The following is a 24,513-nucleotide window of genomic DNA, read 5'->3' on the forward strand; positions in this document are numbered from 1 at the left end:
TGGTGTAACATTGATCATTCTCAGTTAATGTCTCAATTTGATCACTATCAACTTCAACTGGTCTACCCAACAATGGAGCATTGTCCAGTGAGAAATCTCCAGCATGAAACTTTGCGAACGACTTTTGACATGTTCACTCAGTCGCAGCACCTTCTCCATACACAGCACAAATATTCTATTTTTTGCATTTCATTTGCATTTTTACCTTTCTTAAAATAATATAGCATAATATGCCTAAAATGTTGTGTATTTTCTTCCATCTTCAACATAAAAGTGGCTACACAAAAATTCACCAATTTTGATAAGTGTTTTAAAATGCACACTGATATGACAGCTGTCACAATACAATTCATTGAAATTGTTTCTAATGAAGTTAAAGACAACCAAGCACTACTAGAACCATCTTACAGGAAGAAACAATGAACTTTTTGGCCAACTGAATACTATACATGCTTTGGTCTTCATATTACACCTGTGTCCTTTTTCTGAAATTGAGTGAAAGAGGTATATTATTTATTTGAGAAACCATAAAATTCCAACACCCTAACTGGTCCCCTCCTCTATACTGACTCACAAATGCTAATGTAACACTGTATAGTAACTCTTCCAGGGTACTGCTGCCCAGGAGACAGTGATTTCTCTATGAACTATTCCCTCACAGTCAGGGATCCCACTCTCCACTGTCCAATCTTAAAGTTGATAGAGCACAGGGGCTCTGGAGTCAGGCAGTGTATGTTAAAAACCTAGCTCTGACACCTACTAGCTGTGTGACCTTGGGAAGGTCACTAGGCATCTGTAGGGTAAGTGGAGGCAGTCTGGCTTCCTCACCCAGGTGTCTGGGCAACTAAGGGAAGCAGTGTTCCCATAACTTTGAATGGGCCTGTAGTGTTCTCATAGCCTTGACACTGGGTCCAATAAACTGTTCCCATAACATGAAGTGGGCTCTCATGAGCAGAATTATGCTATGTTGTATATTTTTCTGGCTTTAAGCTGGCTTTGTTTGTTCTAGTATTTAAAAGGGGCTAGGGCTTCTGGCCAAGATGGAGGCGTAGGTAGACACACTGTGCCTCCTCGCAGACACTATCTCAGGCTTCATCTGAGACCTACTGAATAAGGATGCATTTTTAACAAGGTGCACAGTACTGCTTGACATTAAAGGAAAGTCTGCTGTCTTCCTACAGGGTAATGTTCACATCTTCATAACTGTATATACAAATGCAGATTCTTAGGAAATATCCTCAACTAACCCCTTATATTTTTTTAAGCTTGAACTAGCTCTACTTAGATTCTGCTACTTGTCACCCCAAAAACTCTCAAGATGCTATAGCTTTCCTACCATATCCTGTAACAAAGACTAATCTAGAATTGAAGGAGCTTCTAAACACAGCCCATAAGGTGAAAATTGTGTCTGGTGAAAAGTGTTGCCAGCCCTGGCAGGTGTGGGTCAGTTGGTTGGAGAATTGTCCCATAACCAAAAGGTTGTGGGTTTGATTCCCAGTCAGGGAACATGCTTATGTTGCAGTTTTGATCCCTGATCAGAGCACATACAATCCCTGGTCCAAGCATGTATGGGAAGCAACCAGTTGATGTTTCTCACATAGATATTTGTCTCTCTCCCTTTCTCTCTCTCTAAAAGCAATAAAAAATATCTGCATGTGAGGATAAAAATTTTTTTAATAAATAAATAAAATGCTGCCAGAAAATTCATTAGAAATGAGCCACATGAAAAGTGGTATGCCACCTTTCAGTAAGGCCAACATTACGTGGTCAACTGGAATACATGAATACTTCTCCCCTTAGACCCAGATGAACGAACTAGTAGCTTGTATTTCATGACCAGTTTATATAAAGAATACTTATTTTTAAACCCAAGACTCATGTTCCTGTACAACAGATAACTCTATGGAAAATAGATGCATATTTCCCAGACTCACTCTGGGATACAAGCTCATTGAGTGAAAGGGCAATCAAAATCACTTGCACAATTTAAAGTATTTCTCATTCTCTCTCTCTCTCTCTGGCATTTAAAGTTCACTTTTCACAAATTAAATGTGAGCATGTTGTGACTCTAGGTTTGTTCTCAAATCTTTTATATAGCACATACTCCAATTCTAGCATTTTGGGCAGCCACTAGAAAGTATTAAAGGCTCTATGAGCTATAAACAATCCAGCAAGAATTACCACATGACCACTACTGCAGCATAATGATGCTCATCTCTAGAAGCATCCACGGTTACAGCACTCTTCCTTTACCTCCAGCTTGATGCTCACTGCTCCTCTCCTAGCAATTGTAGACCAACTTTGGCTGAGTCATTATAACAAGTATCACCATCTGACAGGTTTTGCTGTAAACCATGTGTGCTCTTAGTCCTAGAAAACATAAGTTCTCTATATTGATCAAAATTTAGTGACACAGATCTGGGTGTTTAGGTTTCTAGTCACTAAAAGTATGAATAATAAACAAGTCCACACTTTACTAACATTCATCTTCTAACCTGGTCTTTACTCAGTCTATTCCTCTGCTTTAGAATGCTTCTCATGCTACAATGTGGATAAATCTTGAAAACATTGTGCTAAGTGAAATAAGCCAGACAGAGAAGGACAAATACTGTATGACTCCACTTATATGAAATGTCTAGAAGAGGCAACTTTATAAAAACAGCAGTAGGCTAGTGTTGACTAGGGCTGAGTAGAGCAGGAGAATGGGGAGTTATTGCTTAGTAGTCAAGGAGTTTCTGTTTAGAGTGATGAGAAAGTTTTGGAAACAAATAGTGATGATGGTTGCATTATTTTATGAAGGTAACTAATGCCACTGAATTGCTATTTTAAAATAGTTAAAATAGCAAATTTTATGTAATACATCTTTTGCCACAATTTTTTAAAAAGTAAGAAAAAATGGTTCTGTACTGATCTGAATATATCTACTATATTCTAGCTCACTTTACTGCTTAATTAATCTCCAGGGATCACTGTTCACTCTATTCAAAATTCTCCCCATTCTTTCCTCATTCTCTCTGATGCCACCAGGCAAGCATGTGTTCATGCTTGATACAAACACACTATGTATTCATTCTTATTTTCTTGTTTTTTCACATGGTCTTCATTTATTTATTCAAAAACTTATTTATAAATTATTACCTATAATGTGCTGGGCAATGGGAAAAATGCAGTCTCAGACAAAGGCTCCATTCCTTAGAAATTTTCTGTCAAATCATTAAGTCAGTCAAGTTCATAGGTAATTGTAGTATAGTGCAAAGTGATGTGATCAGGGACACAAAGGGAACTGGGTATGGGCAGCCAATCCAGCTGGGGGCAGGATGGGTTCAAGGAAGTGATCTTTGTGTGTATATGTATGTTCAAGATTGCTATTATCTTGTGAAACTAAAAGAAGAAGGAGGTGGAGGGAAAAGAGGAAATGTATTACTTCTGTAATCACCATTAAGTACCAGAAAATACTGGGTATTAGCCATCCAAGAGCAGAGAAAGCAGTGAGAAATTTGTGGTATTAACGTTGTGGTGCACCTGTTAATTAACAGGTTTTTGTCCAGGAACCATAGCTACAGAACGATCCTTACTGTAATGAGTCCTTTATCTTCCTGTAATTGAAGCACACCAGACTAAAATAATCCTGATTTTCTTAAACTCTGAAATAAAGGATACCTTAAGACTAGGGGAAAGCACTCACAAGTTGCTTAGTTGAAGGATTTTTTCCTTCTTTTTGGGGTGCTATGGTGGGAGGAAGAGGTTCTGAGAAATAAATAATAAGTTAAACTTGGGAGATAGATAAAGGTCAATGTGTATGGTCCATTTGAGCCATCCTTAAGATTACATGTAAATAACTGAAAAATTGTGGCTTCTGTTATTGGAGGGCATGTGGTGCAGTGAAAAGAACAGACCTTGGGGTCACTTTCTTTCACTGCGGTCATATTAGCAGAGATAATGATAATAAGGCCTAAAAGTACTTAAGCTCTTGTCACGTGGTTAGGTTCCACATGTTATCCCATTTAACCATCACAACATACCCATTAAGATACTACCCATTAGGTAGTATCATCACTCCCATTTTATAGATAAACAAAGTGATGCTGTATTAAGTTATATACCCAAGGTCATTTTCTTCATCCCTTAAGAGGAAATGAGGAAGCTAATTTGTTGTTGAGACGTGGATAGGAAATACACATGTATAGTACCTAACAGAGGAGATGATCTATACACACTGGTGCCTCTCCCTGATATTTGACCATGTTAGATAGATATTTGAACCCTTTCTGTAAAGATCCCCTTTGGTTACTCATGTAATCAATACCTTTAGGCTACAGACCCATTTGGAAAAGCTTCATGGAATTCATGTCTCAAGTTTAAAAGTCTGGTTTCAACTAACACAAGCATTGTGATAACCAAATGGTTATGTATAGATTTGATACATAAATAATGCTAGACCAGCAATGATGGTCCAATCTATCTTTCAAAAGCTTTCAGCTTGACATGTACTGTATACCTGGCACAGACTTAACAGAGGAAAATTTGGGCTGGAAATCTACCAAGCACCTCAAGTGATGCAGACATCTTTAGCCCAGTGTCTATGTTGGGGCAGTATCAAAAGTTACTATGCCATAAGGCTAGTGAGGTAATCAAATAAACCCTGGAGGAGAAAGAAAATAGTTCCAAACTCAAAGTCCTTAGATTCTGATCAACAATATGTTTTAACAAGTGCAACAATGTCCCAGCACTGGTGCTCAGAGCAAGTGGGTCTGTCAGGGAGTAAATCCAAATATGAACTCTTTGAGAGGAATGCCGGGAGACTCCAGAAGCCTCTCTCTCACTCAACCACAATCCCTCCTGGTTTTCTCAGTCCAAAGTTATGGGGACTTCTCTTCCTGGCACTGTAACCCTGGGCTGAGGGGCCTAGTGTGGGGCTGAGACTCCTTGTTCCTCAGCGGGGAACTCTGCAGCTGAGATATGTCTCCCAATTTTTGTCTGCCACATGCAGGTGTGAGACCAGGCTGATCGGCGTCTCCGCCCCTCCTGCCAGTCTTGATGTAGCTTCTATTCAGCTATTACCTCACATGGTTCTCAGTAATGGTTATTCTGTGGTTTAGTTTTAATTTTGATATGATCATGGGAGGAGGTGAGCACAGCGTTTACCTACTCCACCATCTTGATCGGAAATCAAATATTAACTTCTTATATAAGTTTTAGAAATATTTTCTCCCACTCCATAGGTTGCCTCTTCATTTTGTTGGTTGCCTCTTTTACTGTGCGTGACATTTTTAGTTTGATGTAGTTCCACTTGTTTACTCATGTACCATTGTGGTTAAAAAAGATCTTTGATATGATTTCAAATCTTCTTAAATTTGCTAAACTTGCTTTGTGGCCACACATATATTCTGTCCTGGAGAATGTTCCATGTGTACTTTAGAAAAATGTATATTCTGGTGCTGTTGAATGAAATGTTCTATATATTTCTGTTAAGTCTAGGTGGTCTATAGTGTTGTTCAGGTATGCTGGTTCCTTATTAATTTACTGTCTGGATGATCTATCCAATATTGAAAGCGGGGCATCGAAGCCCTCTATTATTGTATTGATGTCTATTTCTCCTTCAGTTCTCTTAATATTTGCTTTAAACATTTATGTGCTCCAATGTTTTGTGCATATGTTTACAATTGTTATATCTTTTTGATGAATTCACTATCTTATCTCTATATAGTGGCCTTCTTTGTCTCTTGTGACCAAATTTGACTGCTACTAGGCTGTAGCTATGGTGGGAGGGTGGGTGCTGTAGCTACGTATAGGGATATTTTAGGTCTGGTGGCACAGGCAGAAGTGTTTCCTGCTGGGCCCCTATGCCAGCAGACCTGCATATGAATTGTGGCTGGGATGGGCTGGGACCCAGTTTCAGGGCCCTTTCAGAATCTACAGTCTTACAGAGTTTGTCAAGTTTACCTCCAGAGGCTCCCAGGCTGCAGCCAAGAAAGGATAGAGCCAGCTCATGGTCTACTTCAGGGTCCACAGCTGGGATCAAAGTCTCTATTCCTATTATCTGATGTATGGGTCCCTTGGCATATGGTGCTGGTGACAAAATAAAAGCCAAGTGAGGTTGTAGCCAAGTTCTCAGGGTTACTGAGCAATTTCTGAATCAATAGCTGAGACTCCCTGATCAGTGAGTTAGCCAGCTGGGTGTGAGCTTGCCATTTCAAACAGCTCTCCTCACTCTTGGGGCTGCACGAGGGTTTCACAGTCTCCTACCTCAATCCCAAATGTCCAACAAAGGGACTTTTGTCCATGGATGAATGCCAAATTATTGTTGCTGAAGGGGATACAAGTGAGGAACATCTTTTTTGGCCACATTGCTCAATAAATTATTTTAATTAGGGATTGAATATAGCCTTTATCTCGGGCACCAAATTGATTGATAGTGGCTGACTGGTATGGGGCTCTGTAAAAAATTCTGAGGTTATTCCTGGGCTTAGAGAGAATGCCATGATTAATTAGTAATGTCTGCCGTGGACATAATATAGAGGAGTGGCAATACAAGTGCCATGCACTTGTCATCCCTGATCTGTAATATAAACCTGAGTCAGTAGTAGTAGTTATAATTTTCTGCTGGGTCATGCCCGGACATGACCTTGACTAAGCTATTCAGATGCCTTGGTAGCGATTGGGTTGTTTTGTTGTTTACTTATCTTCCCTAATGTATAAGAATTAATTTTTCACTAACTAAAATTATATTTTAATTTAAATAACTGATTAATTTAGTTATTGATTAAATTAAATAACTGATTTAATTATACACACATTTTTGAGCTCTCAAGAAGTATTAAAACTTTCAAAATATATTCTGATGCCAAAAAAGATGGAATATGTATTAGAATGAATGCAAAAATAAATTTACTTTAGGTCTAAATATGCTAATGATTACCTTATTTTTATTTTTTCATGAAACTTTGGGATGTTGTTTCTCTTGATTCTAGAAATATACATTTTTGGAAAAAAGGGAAGATCATATTAATAGAAATTATACATGCCATGACATACAAAAAGCCTCAAAAAATATTTTAGTAAAAATTACAGCAGGATAATTTCTCCCACCAAATTAGTATCTACACTAACTGTTAAACATGCAAATTCCCATGTCCCCATGCCCTTGCCTCTTTCTCATAGCCTTGCACTTGTATTCCTCTAGTTGCTGTGTGGTTGTTATTTTAAAGGCACCATCTGACCCTCTATAATCCCCAGATTGCATTTCAGTGTATTTCAGTTGGACAGAAGCAGATAAATATTGTCTTCAATTTTAGAAGCCTCCATCATACCTACAAGTATTTTATTTTTAAGTGATGCTAGTTTGTGTTACATGCAAACATTTCCTGAGCAAAGTCAGGGAATGTCTGGCAATCAAAGACACCAAGTACTTTGTGACATTTATTAGGGTCAAAATTTGAAGCCAGCAATGCAAATTTTGTTTTGAAGCATTTAGTATATAATGCTTTCATTAATTTAAAAATAGAACCCAGTAAACATGTGAAGTATGAAAAGAATGACATTAGTCACAAGATTAGGGAGACAACCTCACTGTGACTTAAAAAGAAGAAAAACAAGGTTGGTGCCCTGGCTGGGTGGCTCAATTGTTTACAGCAGCATCCCAATACACCAAGGCTGTGGGTTCAATCCCCAGTCAGGGCACATACGAGAAATAACCAATGAATGCATCAATAAGTGGAATGACAAATCAGTCTCTCTCTCTCTCTCTCTCTCTCTCTCTCTCTCTCTCTCTCTTGCCCTATACCCCTCTTTCCTCTCTCCCTCTAAAATCAATAAATTTAAAAAATGGTCGTGGTAGGATGACCACAAATCAATCTCCAGTTTGAATTCTCCTAATGGTTCTGTGGTTGTTTCTCCTTTCTGGATGGGTTAAATTTCTGAACTCCTACAAGGAAACATGTTTTCAAATATGAAATTCTGAAGATAGTATGAAATATATGAAGATAGTATGAACCATATTACTAAAAAGTATCCATAGCCCAATGAAATGGTTTACTAAGAAATGTAATATGAACCAGTGAAACTGAAAAGCCCTGAAATAATCCTGCATATTGGATGTGCCTTAAAAACTGGAGAAACAATGACTCAGTCTCACTTCTAGTCATCTGTGGCATCTTCTTACCTCTAATGCCACATTTTTTCTAAAATAACAAGAGCTCTTACAGTGAATTGATTGTGACTTGCAATTGCAACTTAAGTACCCGCTACAGTATGGTTAGCTATTTTGAACTACTCTTGGTTATTTTTGGTTCAATTGTTTTAAAAGTTGTCACACAACCTCCAATGCCTTGCTACGTAAACCGACACTCTGGTTCCTCTCCAGGCTGCATACAATTGCAAGGTGATGATATCTGAGCTCTGATGGAGGAGGAGGTGAAATCCCCTGTGTGAGCTCTGTTGCACAGTAGACACTCTGATGGGAAGATCTGGTTTTAAACAACAGGACAGAGAAGGGGACACATGAGTTATGGCTTTTTTTGTGTTCCTATTGGCCTCGTAAATTTATCAAATTTTTTTGCTAAGTACTTTTGATGCTTTTGACAAGTACTATACATGTCTTCCTTTTCTCTCCTACCCCCAAGTGGCTCATTCATTCATTCAATCATAATACTAGATAAGTTTTTGTACTGTACCATATGAAGACATAAGGAACAGATATACTCCTTGTCCTTATAGAGGTTTCTGATGCTTGAGACATTGACAAATCTTTTGCTATAAAGAATGTAAGGAATAACAAAGTAAATTTTAGATCATTAGGTAATAGTTATCTTTTATATGTTAGAATGTCATCTCTTCTCCATTTTACACTATGCAGAAAGGGAACAATATGTTAATTGAAAACATTTCCATTTGGAGAACAAGCTACTGGTTTATCCTATCCAGCATCACGCCCAGACTTTATTCATAATCACTGTAGTCTGGCTGCAGGTAGCAGATATTAGCATTCATGACAGGCTAACAATTCACCTCAAATGCAAAGGGGAGCACACGTGCACTCAAGTCATTGAACAGGTGAAAAAAATGACATCATGAGAGGAAGACAAGGTTGTGAAATGATGAACTAATGCACAAGGAAATAGAGTTAATAAGAGAGAGCCTCACATCCATGAAATGGTAGCACAGACAGTTGAGGGTCCAAAGAAGAAGCACCCTCCAGAGAGGGGAGGAATAGATGAGGGTTCTTGGAGGAGGTGACATTTAAGCTGTTTTTGAAAATTAGAGTGAGGTCAGCTAGGAAAACAGAGCACAGATGATATTCCAAGTCAAATGTATAAACAAGGGAGGCTAAGATAGAGAACATGATAGGAAATAGTCTACATTAATAATCATAATGTACATTTGTATAGTTCTTCACAATTTTCTAAGCGCTTGCACAAACATTCTCAGTCAGTTCCAAAACAACCTGTCAGGTACACATATTCGATAATATTTTACAAATGTGGAAACTTCACTTAGAAGAAGTAAGTGATTTGCACACAGGAAAGAGCTCATGAGACAGGCTGCAGCCTTCTAATACCCAACTCAGTGGTTTTTCTATCCTTTCCAGCTGCCTCCACTTGGAATCAGCTGCCATAATACAAAGTGCCCTGTACAATATGAGCTAAGAGAGTAGCAAACAGAGATAGAATGAGATAGAGGAGCAACTCCTGGGATGCTCTTAAAAAAAAATTGTGATTTGATCACTGATTCTGGAGTGTTCACCTGAGTTCTGGAAAGCATACTAGAATTAAAATTGCAGTGGAAGGGACTTAAATTTTTCAAATTAATGTAGCAAAGTTTTGTCAGTTTGAACCTAATTTTGGAAGCAGCTTAAATGAGAAAATATTAGGGATTAATATCTTAATTTTTATGTTGCTATTTTACTTGTGTGTAAATTTACTGTATTTTTCAGACTATAAGACGCACCTTTTCCCCCAAATTTGGAGGGGAAATGGGGGTGCGTCTTATAGTCCAAATGTAGCTTACCTGGCTCACTGGCGGGTGGGGGGGGGAGTGGTTATTTATGTTATTAAATATTTTACCACATTTTTTGCTTCAAAAATTTTTTCCCTATTTTCCTCCTCTAAAACCTAGGTGTGTCTTATAGTCTGAAAAATATGGCAATGCTTTCTTTATTAACTAGTATTTAACATGTTCAATAATATGCTATGGTATTTTTCTACAAAAATCAAAGATGTGATTATAAACTTAGCACACAAGTAGAGAATGTTTATTGTGTTTTTGCCAACCCAGCAACCATTTCTTCTCTTCCTGATACCATCACCCCAATAATTTTTCTTCACTGGATAGGAGTGTTTGTGGAGCCACCAGCCAAGGTGTTCCACCCTCCCCAGGCCATCCAAGCTAAGATGACTAGATGCTGTCATCCTGATACACCAAGTTTGCAGGTTCAACCCCCAGTCAGGGCACAAATAGGAATCAACCAAGGAATGCATTAATTAGTGGAACAACAAATTGATGTTTCTCTCTCTCTCTCTGCCTCTCTCTTCTTCCTATTTTAAAATTAATAATTCAAAAAAGAAAAAAGAAACAATCTACTTTTCACCATTGCTATTATGACCTCTCTAGCTCACACTGTCATCTTCTCTTTCTGGGTTTCCACAGTAGCTTCCTAAATGTCTCCCTGTTTCTACTTCTGCCCCCATGAAATCTATTCCCTTCATGCAGTCAGCTGGACCTTTTTAAGACCCAAATCATTTTATTCCCTTTTAATTATTTTGCAATGCCTTCCAATTGCACTTAAATTTAGCATAAAATATGAACCCCTTACATTATCTAACCCCCACCTGTCTCCCCTGATCTGCTTCCTGTCACTGTCACCCTCAATCATTAACCTCCAGCCACACTAAAATAGGAGAAGGGAAGTGGGAAGGAGGACGAGGAATAGTCATCCTGGGAAACTATAAATTATATCAGTTATCAGTTGATCCTCAATACATGAAAATGTATTACCATTCATTCAATATGTTAGTTTCAAACCCCTCTTTACCTCTTCTAGTCTCTGGGATAACAAAGTAAATGAGACAGATACAGTCTCTGATCTTACTTTGCTTGTATTCTAATGGAGAATAATCAAATTGAAAGTATTGAACAGAATTCATCATAGGGGACTCAGGAAGATGGAAGCGATGTGGTGGGAGCTGAGCCAGCTTACTAGTGCACCCAACCTGGACACCTAGCCGATTTTGAAAAGAACAGAATGAACAGCCAACAAAATTCCAGCTGATATGAAGTTTGGATGACAAAGTGTGTAGAAGACACTTCAAAACAGGCAGTAAGGAGGTTTTGTAGGCCAACAGGAAGGTCTTCAGGCCTTGCACCAGAGACCATGGCTGCTGCAGGAGCATTGGTGGACAGCCAGGTCAATGATAGTAGCCTGGTGGCTCCCTTCCCTCCCAGAGCAGGAAGTCCCAGACCCAGCCAGGAGAGACCCAGATGCATAAAGTCACTGGAGGGGGATAAAAAGGCAGCAAGTGACACATAGCCAGCAACATACCCAGGCTGGGGTAGCAGTTGCCAGCTGGGACAGTACCAGAGAATTTGGAGAACCAGGTGACTCCTGGGGCACAGAGAAGAGTTGGGCCATGACTGTCCATGACACAAATAAACTCTGGACTGGTCAGAGAGTTGGTCTGTGTGGAAAGCCAGGAGGTGGTTAGGAGAGGCAGCAGCACCCAAGGGGACTTTTTCCAAAAGGGGAACTGAGCAGCCATGAAGGGACATGGCATGCACAGCATGTAGGCCAACAAAGATGGAGGACTGTGGACACAGTTTGCTCCCACTCAGTGTACCTCACGGATTGATCAAAGGGGTGAAAAATGAGGTGGATTATCAGTGCCAGCCTAATACAAATGTGCAGAGTGGACAGTGTGGACTGCACACTGCTCTGAGGGTGTAGGCTGGAAACTGGACACCTGTGATTACTGTATCCCAGACTGAGCCCCTAATCTTGCAGAACCACAGGAAAGGAAAAAAATGGAGCCCCCCCCTACACTGCCTGAAGGATGAGTGAGAGGAGGGCGGGAAATCTGCAAAACAGGTTGGGCAGGTTTAAAATCAACAGGAGGCTTTTATTATTTTTTTTTCAAGAGTAACACAATAAGACCTGGAGCTGTGAGACAGATCCAGAAGGTGAACACCAACAGCTGAGACAAATTTCACTTTGCTCTCCTTCAGAATTTGCATGGTTTTTTAAATTCTCTTCTTTCTGTTTATTTAGGGTTTTTTTTTTTGTTTTCTATTCTCCCTTTCATATTGCATTTTAATTTTTTAAAGATTTTTAAATTTATTTTTAGAGAGAGAAGAAAGGAGAGAGAAAGTGAGGGAGAGAAACATGATGTTCGAGAAAAACACTGATCTGTTGCCTCTCTCATGCCCCAAACTGGGGACCTGGACTGCAACCCAGGCTTGTGCCCTGACTGGGAATCAAACTGGTGATCTTTTGGTTCTCAGGCACTCAATCCACTGAGCCACACCAGCCAGGGCTGCATTTTAATTTTTCTAATTTCTTTTTGCTCATATTACAAATAACACAGTATTCTTTGTCCTTTACTTTTTATTCTGATTATAGATTTCTTATAATATTGTTCCTCCACATCCCACACAGCACCATTCCCTGGTCTTAATCCATTTTTCTACCTTTCTCAGCTTTATTGCTGTTGTGATTAACTTTATTTTCTCTCGCACTCCACCAAGTTCCTATCCTTTACTCTCACTATTTCTCCTCCATGTAACCTCCCATAAGCACTCTTCCTTCTTAAGTCAGCTCACATTCTTTTCCCCTTCTAATAAGAGTCTTATTTCTTTTCCACATTTCATAAATAGTAGCTAGTTGGGGTATATACCACTGTTATTGCAGTACTTCTCCAAAGGAATTCCTATTTGTTCATTACTTGTTTGTACCTTAAATCCCATAGAATACTCTCCTGTTGTCTTACTCCATTTCACCTTCCCCTTGACCCTCATCAGTTGAGTGAGGAATTTTATTTCATTGTTTTCTCTCTCCCCCTTTTTTTCCCTTTCTTCCCCCTCTCTCAACCTGGGCTTTACTCCATACTCTTATTAGATTGCTTCCCCTATCCTCTCAGAATCATTTTTCTTTACCATAGACATCTGATATTCACTTTTCATTTTTCTATAATATTCTTATTCTCATTCCACCTTTATTAAACTCCATTCAGCTGTTGTTACTATAGACCCTGCTGTGGTTTTTCTGCAATTTTGCTCCTATTGGTCCAGTACCTTTTGATTTTTACTTCAAACCTCATAGTATACTCTTCCCTTTTCTTACCCCATTGTTCCCATTGCCCTTTCCTTTTCTGGTTTATATGTGTTGTAAAATTTGCTCTCTCCCTTTCTTCACCTCAGTTCTCCCCAAACTCTTGTCAATTCTCCTCCCTCTTACACTCAAGAACATTTTCCCCTCTCTTAGTCATCTCATATTCCCTTTGTCATGTCTTATAATAGCCGCAATCTCTCTTCACCTTTATTAATCTTAGTTCAATTGCAGTTGAGATTGCTGATGGGGTAGGGGGATTCTTTTTGCTGGCATAGATCTGGTTTTCTGGTAATACTGTTTGTTAACCAACACCTGTACAACATCATACAAGACAAGGTGGGAGTTGTGACTACCAGTAAACCCACTAAAGGGAAGAACCCACCAAAAAAGGAGCCACCAATGGTAAAGCCCAAGTACAACAAGAGAGCCAACCCAAGTGGAAGAAAGGGCAACCCTAGAGCATCCAGAAAAGGAGATCAAAGAGACCACACCACTGAGTCCCACAGAACCCCTACCACAGTAGTTCACACTACAAAAATAGCTGGTAAAGCAGAGCATCTGGAATCACAGAATAAACCAAAAAGTCAGCTCAAATGAGGAGACAAAGAAAGAACTAGCAACTGAAAGGAATGAAAGATTCCTCAGTAAAAGAAATAAATGAAATGGAGGCAAACAAACACTCAAATATCGAATTCAAAAGAATGGTTATTAGGATGCTCAAGGAACTCAGTGATAATGACAAGGAACTGAGTGGGAACTATAACAGCATGAGAAAGGGAATAGAAACTATAAACAAAAAACAGGACGAAATGATGAATATAATATCTGAAACAAAAAACACACTAGAAGGAATTACAAGCAGTCTGGATGAAGCAGAGGACCAAATTAGTGAGCTGGAAGACCAGGTAGAAAGAAATACCCAGATAGAGCAGCTGCATGAAAAAACACTAAAAAAATTATGAAGATAGCTTAAAGGAACTGCAAGACAACCTGAAATGCAACATTAGAATCATAGGAATACCAGAAGGAGGAGAAAAAGGAGCAAGGGTTAGAAAACCTGTTTGAAAAAATAATGACAGAAAACTTATCTAATCTGGAAAGGGGGAAAGCCATGCAAGTTCAGAAAGCACAGAGGGTCCCAATCAAGATGAATTCAAAGAGGCCTACTCCAAGACACATCATATTTAAAATGACATATTTTAATGACAAAGAGAGAATCTTAAAGGCAGAAACAGGAAATAACATACAAGGGAGCTCTGATAAGGCTAGCAGCTGATTTCTCAATGCAAACACTACAAGCCTGAGGAAATGGCAAGAAATATTCCAAGTAATGAACAGCTAAGGTCTGCAACCAAGACTAGTCTACCCAGCAAGGCTCTCAATTAAAATAGAAGGTGAAATAAAGAGTTTCCCAGACAAGAGAAGGCTGAAAGAATACACCTCCACCAAACCACCATTGCAAGATATGCTAAAGAGACTGCTTTAAGAAGGGGAAGAAGAAGAGTGAGAGAGAGAGGAGCACAGGTACACAGGGAAAAATGATAAGTACCTATCAAAAATAACCTTAAATGTAAATGGATTAAATGCTCCAATCAAAAGACATAAAGTACCTGAATGGATAAGAAAACATGACCCGCACATATGCTGCCTACAAGAGACCCACCTCAGAACAAAAGACCTACACAGACTGAAAGTGAAGTGTTCAAAAAATTTTCCAAGCAAATGGACAGGGAAAAAAAAGCCAGGGTAGCAATACTTATATCATACAGAAATAGACTTCAAAACAAAGCCATAAAAAGAGACAAAGAAGAACACTTAAAATACTCAAGGGAAGAATCCATCAAGAAGACATAAACATTATAAACATATATGCACCCAACATAGGAGCACCCAAATACATAAGGAAAATTTTGGAGGACTTCAAGAAAGATATTGACAGCAACAACTTATACTGGGGGATTTTAACACACCACTGTCAAAAATGGGTAGATCTTCCAACCAAAATATCAGTAAGGATACTGCAGAATTGAACAACACCCTAGATCAAATGGATTTAACTGATATACATACAAACTTTCATCCCAAAGAAACAAAATACACATTCTTTTCAAATGCACATGAAACATTTTAAAGACCACATGATAGGACACAAAACAAGTCTCAACAAATTCAAGAAAATTGAAATTATGTAGAGCATTTTCTCAGACCACAAAAGCCTGAACTGGAAACCAACCTCAAGGAAAAAACTCAAAACATTCAAATTCATGGAGAACAGCATGCTATTAAACAATGAATGGGTTAAAAATGGGATCAAGGAAGAAATCAAAAAATTTTCTGGAAACAAATGAAAATGAACACATAACAGTACAAAACCTATGAGACACAGCAAAGTCAGTCCTGAAAGGGAAGTTCAGAGAGCCTAACTAAAAAAATAGAAACATTTCAAATAAACAACCTAACTATGTATCTACAAGAACTGGAGGAACAACAACAAAGCCCGGAGCAAGTAGAAGGAAGAAAATAACCAAGATCAGAGCAGAATTAACTGATGTAGAAACTAAAAGAACAATTCTGAGGATCAATAAATCCAGGAGCTGGTTCTTTGAAATGATAAACAAAATTGACAAGCCTTTAAGCAGGCTCATCAAGAAAAGAAGAGAGAGGATCCAAATAAACACAATTATAAATGAAAGAGGAGAGATTACAACTGATACCATAGAAATACAAAGGATTATTAAAAAATTACTACGAAGGACTATATGCCAAGAAATTTGAAAATCTAGATGAAATGGACAAATTTCTAGAAAAATATAATTTTCAAAAACTGAATGAAGAAGCAGAAAACCTGAGAAGAGCAATAACAGCTGATGAACTTGAAGCAGAAATTAAAAAACTCACGGCACACAAAAGCCCTGGACTGAATGGTTTCACAGGAGAATTTTACAAAATATTTAAGCAAAAGCTAACGTCTATCCTTTTCAGACTATTCCAAAAATTCAAGAAGCAGGAAGACTCCCAAACTCTATTTATGAGGTCAGCATCATCCTAATCCCCAAAACAGATAAAGACATAACAATGGAAGAAAACTACAGGTCAATATCGCTGATGAACATAAACACTAAAATCTCCAACAAAATTTGGCAAACTGCATCCAACAACACATGAAAAATATCATACACCATGATCAAATGGGATTCATCCCAGGGATGCAAGGATGGTACAATATTCGCAAATCAATACATAATATGCCACATAAACAACAGCAAAGGCAAAACTCACATGATCATATCAATAGATTCGGAAAAAAGCATTTGATAAGGTATAGCACCCATTTATGACAAAAACACTCAGTGAAGTGGAGTACAGGGAGCATAGCTCAACATAATAAAGGCCATATATGAGAAACCTACAGCCAACATCATACTCAATGGGCAAAAACTAAAAGCTTTCCCACTAAGATCAGGGACAAGACAAGGATGTCCTCTTTCACCATTTCTATTCATCCTTGTTTTGGAAGTCCTAGCCACAGTGATCAAATGAGCAAAAGAAATAAAAGGCATCCAAATTGGAAAGGAGAAAGTAAAACTGTCACTATTTGCAGATGACATGATAGTGTACATAGGAAACCCTATAGACTCCACCAAAAAACTACTCCACCTAATAAATGAATTTGGCAAAGCAGTGGGATACAAAGTCATTATTTAGAAATTGAAGGCATTTTTGTACACCAACAATGAAATATCAGAAACAGAAATCAGGCAAAAAAAATCCCATTTGATATAACAACAAGAAAAATAAAGTACTTAGGAATAAACCTAACCAAGGAGGTAAATGACCTGTACTCAGTAAACTACACAACACTGAAGAAAGAAATTAAGGAAGACACAAACAAATGGAAGTATTTACCATGTTCACAGATTGGAAGAATGAACATCATAAAAATGGCAATACTACCCAAAGCAATGTATAGATTTAATACAATTCTTATTGAAGTACCAATGATGTATTTCACAGACATAGAACAAGCATTTCAAAAATTTGTATGGAACCATAAACAACACTGAATAACTGCAGCAATTTTGAGAAGGAAGAACAAAGTAGGAGGGATCACAATACCTGATGTCAAAGTATATTACAGGGCAACAGTATTCAAAACATTCTTGTACTGGCATAAGAACAGACACATAGATCAATGGAAGAGAATAGAGAGCCCAGAAATAAGCCAAAGTCTCTATGGTCAATTAATATTTGACAAAGGGGGCAGAAGCATAAAATGGAGTAAAAATAGCCTCTTCAACAAATGGTGTTGGGACATCTGGACAGCTACATACAAAAAATGAAACTTGATCACCAATTTACATCATATACAAAAATATACTCAACTAAGAATGTGGACCAAAAATAAATAAATAAATAAATAAATAAATAAATAAATAAATAAAAAGAATACCTTCTTCAACCAAAAATAAAGCCAGACATTAATAAATATATATATATATATACTCAAGATGGATAAAAGACTTAAATATAAGTCATGACATCTTAAAAGTTCTAGAGTATAACATAGGGGGGGAAATCTCAGATATTCCATGAAGCAATATTTTCACTGGTGTGTCCCCTAGAGCAAGGGACATAAAGGAAAGAATAAACAAATAGGACTTCATCAAATTAAAAAGCTTCTGCACAGCTAAAGAAAACATCAGCAACATGAAATGTGGGAAAATATATTTGCAAATGATACCTCAAACAAGGGTTTGACTTCCAAAATATATAAAGAACTCACATGACTCCACTTCAGGAAGACAAACAATCCAATTACAAAATGGGCAAAGGACCTGAACAGACACTTCTCCAAGGAAGATATACAGAGGTCCCAGAGACATTTGAAAGGATGCTTACCATCACTAGCCATCAGAGAGATGCAAATTAAAACCACAATGAGTTACCACTCCACACTGGTCAGAATGGCCATCATAACCACATCAACAAACTACAAGTGCTGGTGAGGTTGTTGACAAAAGGGAACCCTAGTGACACCTAGAGCACTGTTGGTGGAAATGCAGACTGGTCTAGCTACTGTGGAAAACAGTATGAAATTTCCTGAAAAACAATGGAACTGCCTTTTGATCTGGAAATTCCATTGCTGGGACTGCACCCTAAGAATCCTGAACCACCAATTCAAAAGAACCTATACACACCAATGTTCATAGCACAACAATTTATAATAGCCAAATGCTAGAAACAACCTAAGTGCCCATCAGTAAATGAGTGGATCTAAAAACTGTGGCACATTTACACAATGGAATACTGCACAGCAGAAAGAAAGAAGGAACTCATACCATTTGTGACAGCATGGATGGAACTAGAGAGCATTATGCTAAGTGAAATAAGCCAGGAGGTGAAAGAAAAATACCATATGATCTCACCTATGAATGAAACCTAATCAACAAAACAAACAAGCAAGTAAAATATAACCAGAGGCATTGAAATAAAGAACAAACTGACAGCAACCAGATGGGAAGGGGAAGGGTGATAACGAGGGAAAGAAGGGGAAAGGTCGTCAAGGAACATGTATAAAGGATCCATGGATGAAGCCAACAGTGGGGGTAGGATTCAGTATTGGGGTGAAGGTGGGTGTTTGGGGGAGACTGATGGGGGAGGGGAAGTAGGGACAACTGTAGGTGAACAACAATAAAAACAATAATAATAAACTTAAAAAAAAAAAAAGAATTGGGAGAACCAAGATGGTGGCGTAGGTAGACACACTGGGCCTCCTCGCACAACCAGAACTGACAGAAAATCGAATGGCAAGGAAGTCCAACATGACGGAAATAAAAAATAAACATTCATCCAGACCGGTAGGAGGGGCGGAGACGGGCACCGGGGCGGAGAGGACTCGCGTGGCCATGGCGGGACCAAGACTGGCGGATTGTGGGACAAACTGCGCAGGCAGTCCGACCACTAGCAGACCCTGTGGCCCCACATTCGCGCACAGATAAACCGGACAAATGGCAGGGAACAAAGCAGACCGCACAACCCAGGGCTCCAGCGCGGGGAAATAAAGCCTCAAACCTCTGGTTGAAAATGCCTGTGGGGGTTGGGGCGGCAGCAGGAGAGACTCCCAGCCTTACAGGAGAGGTCGTTGGAGAGACCCACAGGGGCCTAGAGTGTGCACAAGCCCACTTACTGGGGAACCAGCACCAGAGGGGCCCAGTTTGATTGTGGGTAGCGGAGTGAAAGACTGAAATCCAGAGGAGAGAGTGGAGAACCAAGATGGCGGCGTAGGTAGACACACTGCGCCTCCTCGCACAACCAGAACCGACAGAGAATCAAACAGCAAGGGGGACCAACACCAAGGAAACAGAAAATAATCATTCATCCAGACTGGTAGGAGGGGCGGAGACGGCACTGGGGTGGAGAGGACTCGCGTGGCTGTGGCGGGACTGAGACTGGCGGAGTGTGGGACAAATGGCGCAGGCAGTCCGAGCACTAGCAGACCCTGCGGTCCCACATTTGCACAGATAAACCCAGAGGGCCGGACTCAGAGTGGCGGAGAGTGGGGCAGGCAGAGTGGCGGATAGCACATTGCGGCACCACATTCGCCCACAGATAAACCGGACGAACGGCGGGCAGAGAAGCAGACCGCTGCGCAACCCAGGGCTCCAGCTCGGGGAAATAAAGCCTCAAACCTCTGATTGAAAGCGCCCCTGGGGGTTGGGGCGGCAGGAGAGACTCCCAGCCTCACAGGAGAGGTTGTTGGAGAGACCCACAGGGGCCTAGAGTGTGCACAGGCCCACTTACTCGGGAACCAGCACCAGAGGGGCCCAGTTTGATTGTGGGTAGCGGAGTGAAAGACTGAAATCCGGAGGAGAGTGAAGCGGGCGCCATTGCTCCCTCTCGGCCCCGCCCCCACGTACAGCATCACTGCGCAGTGACCAGCGTTACCCCGCCCCGGTGAACACCTAAGGCTCCTCCCCTTAAAGTAACAGACGCGCCAAGACAAACAAAAAAAATGGCCCAAATGACAGAACACTTCAAAGCTCCAGAAAAAATACAACTAAGCGACGAAGAGATAGCCAACCTATCGGATGCACAGTTCAAAGCACTGGTTATCAATATGCTCACAGACTTGGTTGAATCTATTCGAAAAACAGATGAAAAAATGAAGCCTATGCTAAGAGAAACAAAGGAAAATGTTCAGGGAACCAATAGTGATGAGAAGGAAACTGGGACTCAAATCAATGGTATGGACCAGAAGGAAGAAACAAACATTCAACCAGAAAAGAATGAAGAAACAAGAACTTGGAAAAATGAGGAGAGGCTTAGGAACCTCCAGGACACCTTGAAACGTTCCAACATCCGAATTATAGGGGTGCCAGAAGGAGAAGAGGAAGAACAAAAAATTGAAAACTTATTTGAACAAATAATGGAGAACTTCCCCGATCTGGCAAAGGAAATAGACTTCCGGGAAGTCCAGGAAGCTCAGAGAGTCCCAAAGAAGCTGGACCCAAGGAGGACACACCAAGGCACATCATCAGTACATTACCCAAGATTAAACGCAAGGACCTACGTCCAAGATTACTGTATCCAGCAAAGCTATCATTTAGAATGGAAGGGAGGATAAAGTGCTTCTCAGATAAGGTCAAGTTGAAGAGGCTCATCATCACCAAGCCCTTATTATATGAAATGTTAAAGGGAGTTACCTAAGAAAAAGATCAAAAATAGGAACAGTAAAAATGACAGCAAACTCACAGTTATTAATGACCACACATAAAACAAAAACGAGAGCAAACTAGGCAAACAACTAGAACATGAGGGTTGTCAATAAGGGAGTGGGAGGGGGAGAGGGGGGTAAAGGTACAGAGAATAAGTAGCATAGATGATAGGAGGAAAATAGACAGGGGGAGGGTAAAAATAGTGTAGGAAATGTAGAAGCCAAAGAACTTATAAGTATGACCCATGGACATGAACTATGGGGGGGGAATGTGGGAGGGAGGGGAGTGGGCAGGATGGAGTGGAGTGGGGGGGGAAATGGGACAACTGTAATAGCATAATCAATAAATATATTAAAAAAAAAAAAAAAAAGAAAAAAAAGAAAGAAATCCAGAGGAGAGTGAAGCGGTCGCCATTGCTCCCTCTTGGCCCCTCCCCCACGTTTAGTGTCACAGCGCAGCAACCAGCGTTACCCCGCCCTGGTGAACACCTAAGGTTCTGCCCCTTAAAGTAACAGACACGCCAAGACAAAAAAAAAAAAAAATGGCCCAAATGACAGAACACTTCAAAGCTCCAGAAAAAATACAACTAAGCAACGAAGAGATAGCCAACCTATCGGATGCACAGTTCAAAACACTGGTTATCAAGACGCTCACAGAATTGGTTGAATCTGTTCGAAAACCAGATGAAAAAATGAAGCCTATGCCAAGAGAAACAAAGGAAAATGTATAGGGAACCAATAGTGATGAGAAGGAAACTGGGACTCAAATCAACGGTGTGGACCAGAAGGAAGAAAGCAACATCCAACCAGAAAAGAATGAAGAAACAAGAATTTGGAAAAATGAGGAGAGGCTTAGGAACCTCCAGGACATCTTGAAACGTTCCAACATCTGAATTATAGAGGTGCCAGAAGGAGAAAAAGAAGAACAAAAAATTGACAACTTATTTGAACAAATAATGAAGGAGAACTTCCCTAACCTGGCAAAGGAAATAGACTTCCAGGAAGTCCAGGAAGCTCAGAGAGTCCCAAAGAAGCTGGACCCAAGGAGGAACACACCAAGGCACATCATAATTACATTACCCAAGATTAAACGCAAGGACCTACATCCAAGATTACTGTATCCAGCAAAGCTATCATTTAGAATGGAAGGGAAGATAAAGTGCTTCTCAGATAAGGTCAAGTTAAAGAAGTTCATCATCACCAAGCCCTTATTATATGAAATGTTAAAGGGAGTTACCTAAGAAAAAGAAGATCAAAGATAGGAACAGTAAAAATGACAGCAAACTCACAGTTATTAACAACCACACCTAAAACAAAAACAAGAGCAAACTAGGCAAACAACTAGAACAGGAACAGAACCATAGAGATGGAGATCACATGGAGGGTTGTCAATAAGGGAGTGGGAGGGGGAGGGGGGGTAGGTACAGAGAATAAGTAGCATAGATGATAGGTGGAAAATAGACAGGGGGAGGGTAAGAATAGTGCAGAAAATGTAGAAGCCAAAGAACTTATAAGTATGACCCATGGACATGAACTATAGGGGGGGAATGTGGGAGGGAAGGGGTGGGCAGGATGGAGTGGAGTGGGTGGGGGGAAATGGGACAACTGTAATAGCATAATCAATAAATATATTTTAAAAAAAAAAAGAAAGAAAGGTTGGTGGTTAGATTCCCAGTCAGGGCACATGCCTGGGTTGCCAGCCAGGTCAGGTGCCCACTAGGGGGCGTGCAAAAAAAAAAAAAAGCATCCATCATGGGCTAACACAGCTTTCAGATATTGCTTAGAGATATTGCTAAGATGCTTTGGTGAGTGGCAGAACAATTTGGATAAGTACACATCCTACCAAAATCACCACAGAGGGGAACAAGCTCACTGAATTTATAAACTGTAGTGTATTCACTTTTAAAAACTATGTTTCAGGCTCTCTTCTCCTTACGTTCAACAGCCAGCCACTTTTTCCTGTGTAGTGTAAGCTGCAACCCTGAGACATAATGGTGAAAGTCAAAGTGAATGGATTTGGCCTGTTGAGTACCTGGTTACCAGGGCTGCTTTTAACTCTGGCAAAGTTGATATTGTTGCCATCAATGACCCCTTCAGTAACTTCAACTACATGGTCTACGTGTTCCAGTATGATTCTACTCATGGCAAATTCAAAGGCACAGTCAAGGCTGAGAATGGGAATCTTGTCATCAATGGAAAATCCATCTCCATCTTCCAGGAGCAAGAACCCACAAACATCAAATGGGCTAATGCTGGTGCTGAATATGTTGTGGAGCCTACTGGTGTCTTCAGTTACTTGGGAAAGGCTGGGGCTCACGTGAAGGATGGAGCCAAGAGGGTCATCATCTCTGCCCCTTCTGCAGATGCCCCCTTGTTTGTGATGGGTGTGAAGCATGACAAGTATGACAACTCCCTGAATGAAGATTGTCAGCAATGCCTTTTGTACCACCAACTGCTTGGCCCCCCTGGCCAAGGTCATCCATGACAACTCTGGCATTGTGGAGGGGCTCATGACTACAGTCCCTCCCATCACTGCCACCTGGAAGACTGTGAATGGCCCCTCTGGGAAGCTGCAACGAGATGGTCGAGAAGATCATCCCTGCTTCTACTGGCACTGTCAAGGATGTAAGCAAGGTCATTCCTGAACTGAATGGGGAGCTCACTGGCATGGCCTCCTATGTCCCAACTCCCAATGTGTCAGTTGTGTATCTGACCTGCTGCCTAGAGAAAGGTGCCAAATACAATGATATCAGGAAGGTAGTGAAGCAGGCATCAGAGTCACCTCAAGGGCATCCTTGGCTATACTGAGAACCAGGCTGTCTCCTGTGACTTTAACAGTGACACCCAGTCTTCCACCGTCAATGCTGGAGCTGACAGTACCTTCAATGACCACTTTGTCAAGTTCATTGTCTTACAGTGAATTTGGCTACAGCAACAGAGTGGTGGACCTGATGGCCTCCAAAGAGTAAGAGGCCCCAGTAAGAGGAAGAGAGGCCCTCAGCTGCTGGGGAGTCCTTGCCCCAAATCAACCCCTAACACAGGGCATCTTCTGATCTCCACTGTTTCCATCCCATACCCCCTGAAGAAGGGGAGGGGCTTAGGGAGCTCTACCTTGTCATGTACCATCAATAAAGTTCACTGTACCCAAATAAATAAATAAATACATACATACATACATACATACATCCCATGTTTTACAGCCATTTGTAGTCATGTTTCCTACACAGGTATAGGTGATGGCATTATATTAGTAGGAAGAAATCATTCCTGGAGAAATAATACTACTTTGAAATTTTAGAACATGTTCCAAGTCATAAATGCTAACATTTGAAAGACAAAATCAATTGCTCTCATCTTTAGAAAAAGGGAAACTGAGGAAAGAATTTTAAGATCACACCATGAGTCTAGACTCAAATATGATTAATTACATGATCAAACTGTTGGATCCTCCCCAGTAAAGGCAGCCACAGGTTTCTGCAAA

The 24,513-nt window shown here is 40.1% G+C and overlaps 1 pseudogene; it reads left to right on the forward strand.

Annotated features, from left to right (window-relative positions):
• The first annotated feature begins 23,023 nt into the window (after nt 1-23,023).
• LOC112301195 (glyceraldehyde-3-phosphate dehydrogenase-like) lies at nt 23,024-24,001 on the forward strand (annotated as a pseudogene).
• Nucleotides 24,002-24,513: the final 512 nt, after the last annotated feature.

The sequence above is a fragment of the Desmodus rotundus genome, chromosome 8 (assembly GCF_022682495.2).
Source record: "Desmodus rotundus isolate HL8 chromosome 8, HLdesRot8A.1, whole genome shotgun sequence".
NCBI lineage: Eukaryota > Metazoa > Chordata > Mammalia > Chiroptera > Phyllostomidae > Desmodus > Desmodus rotundus.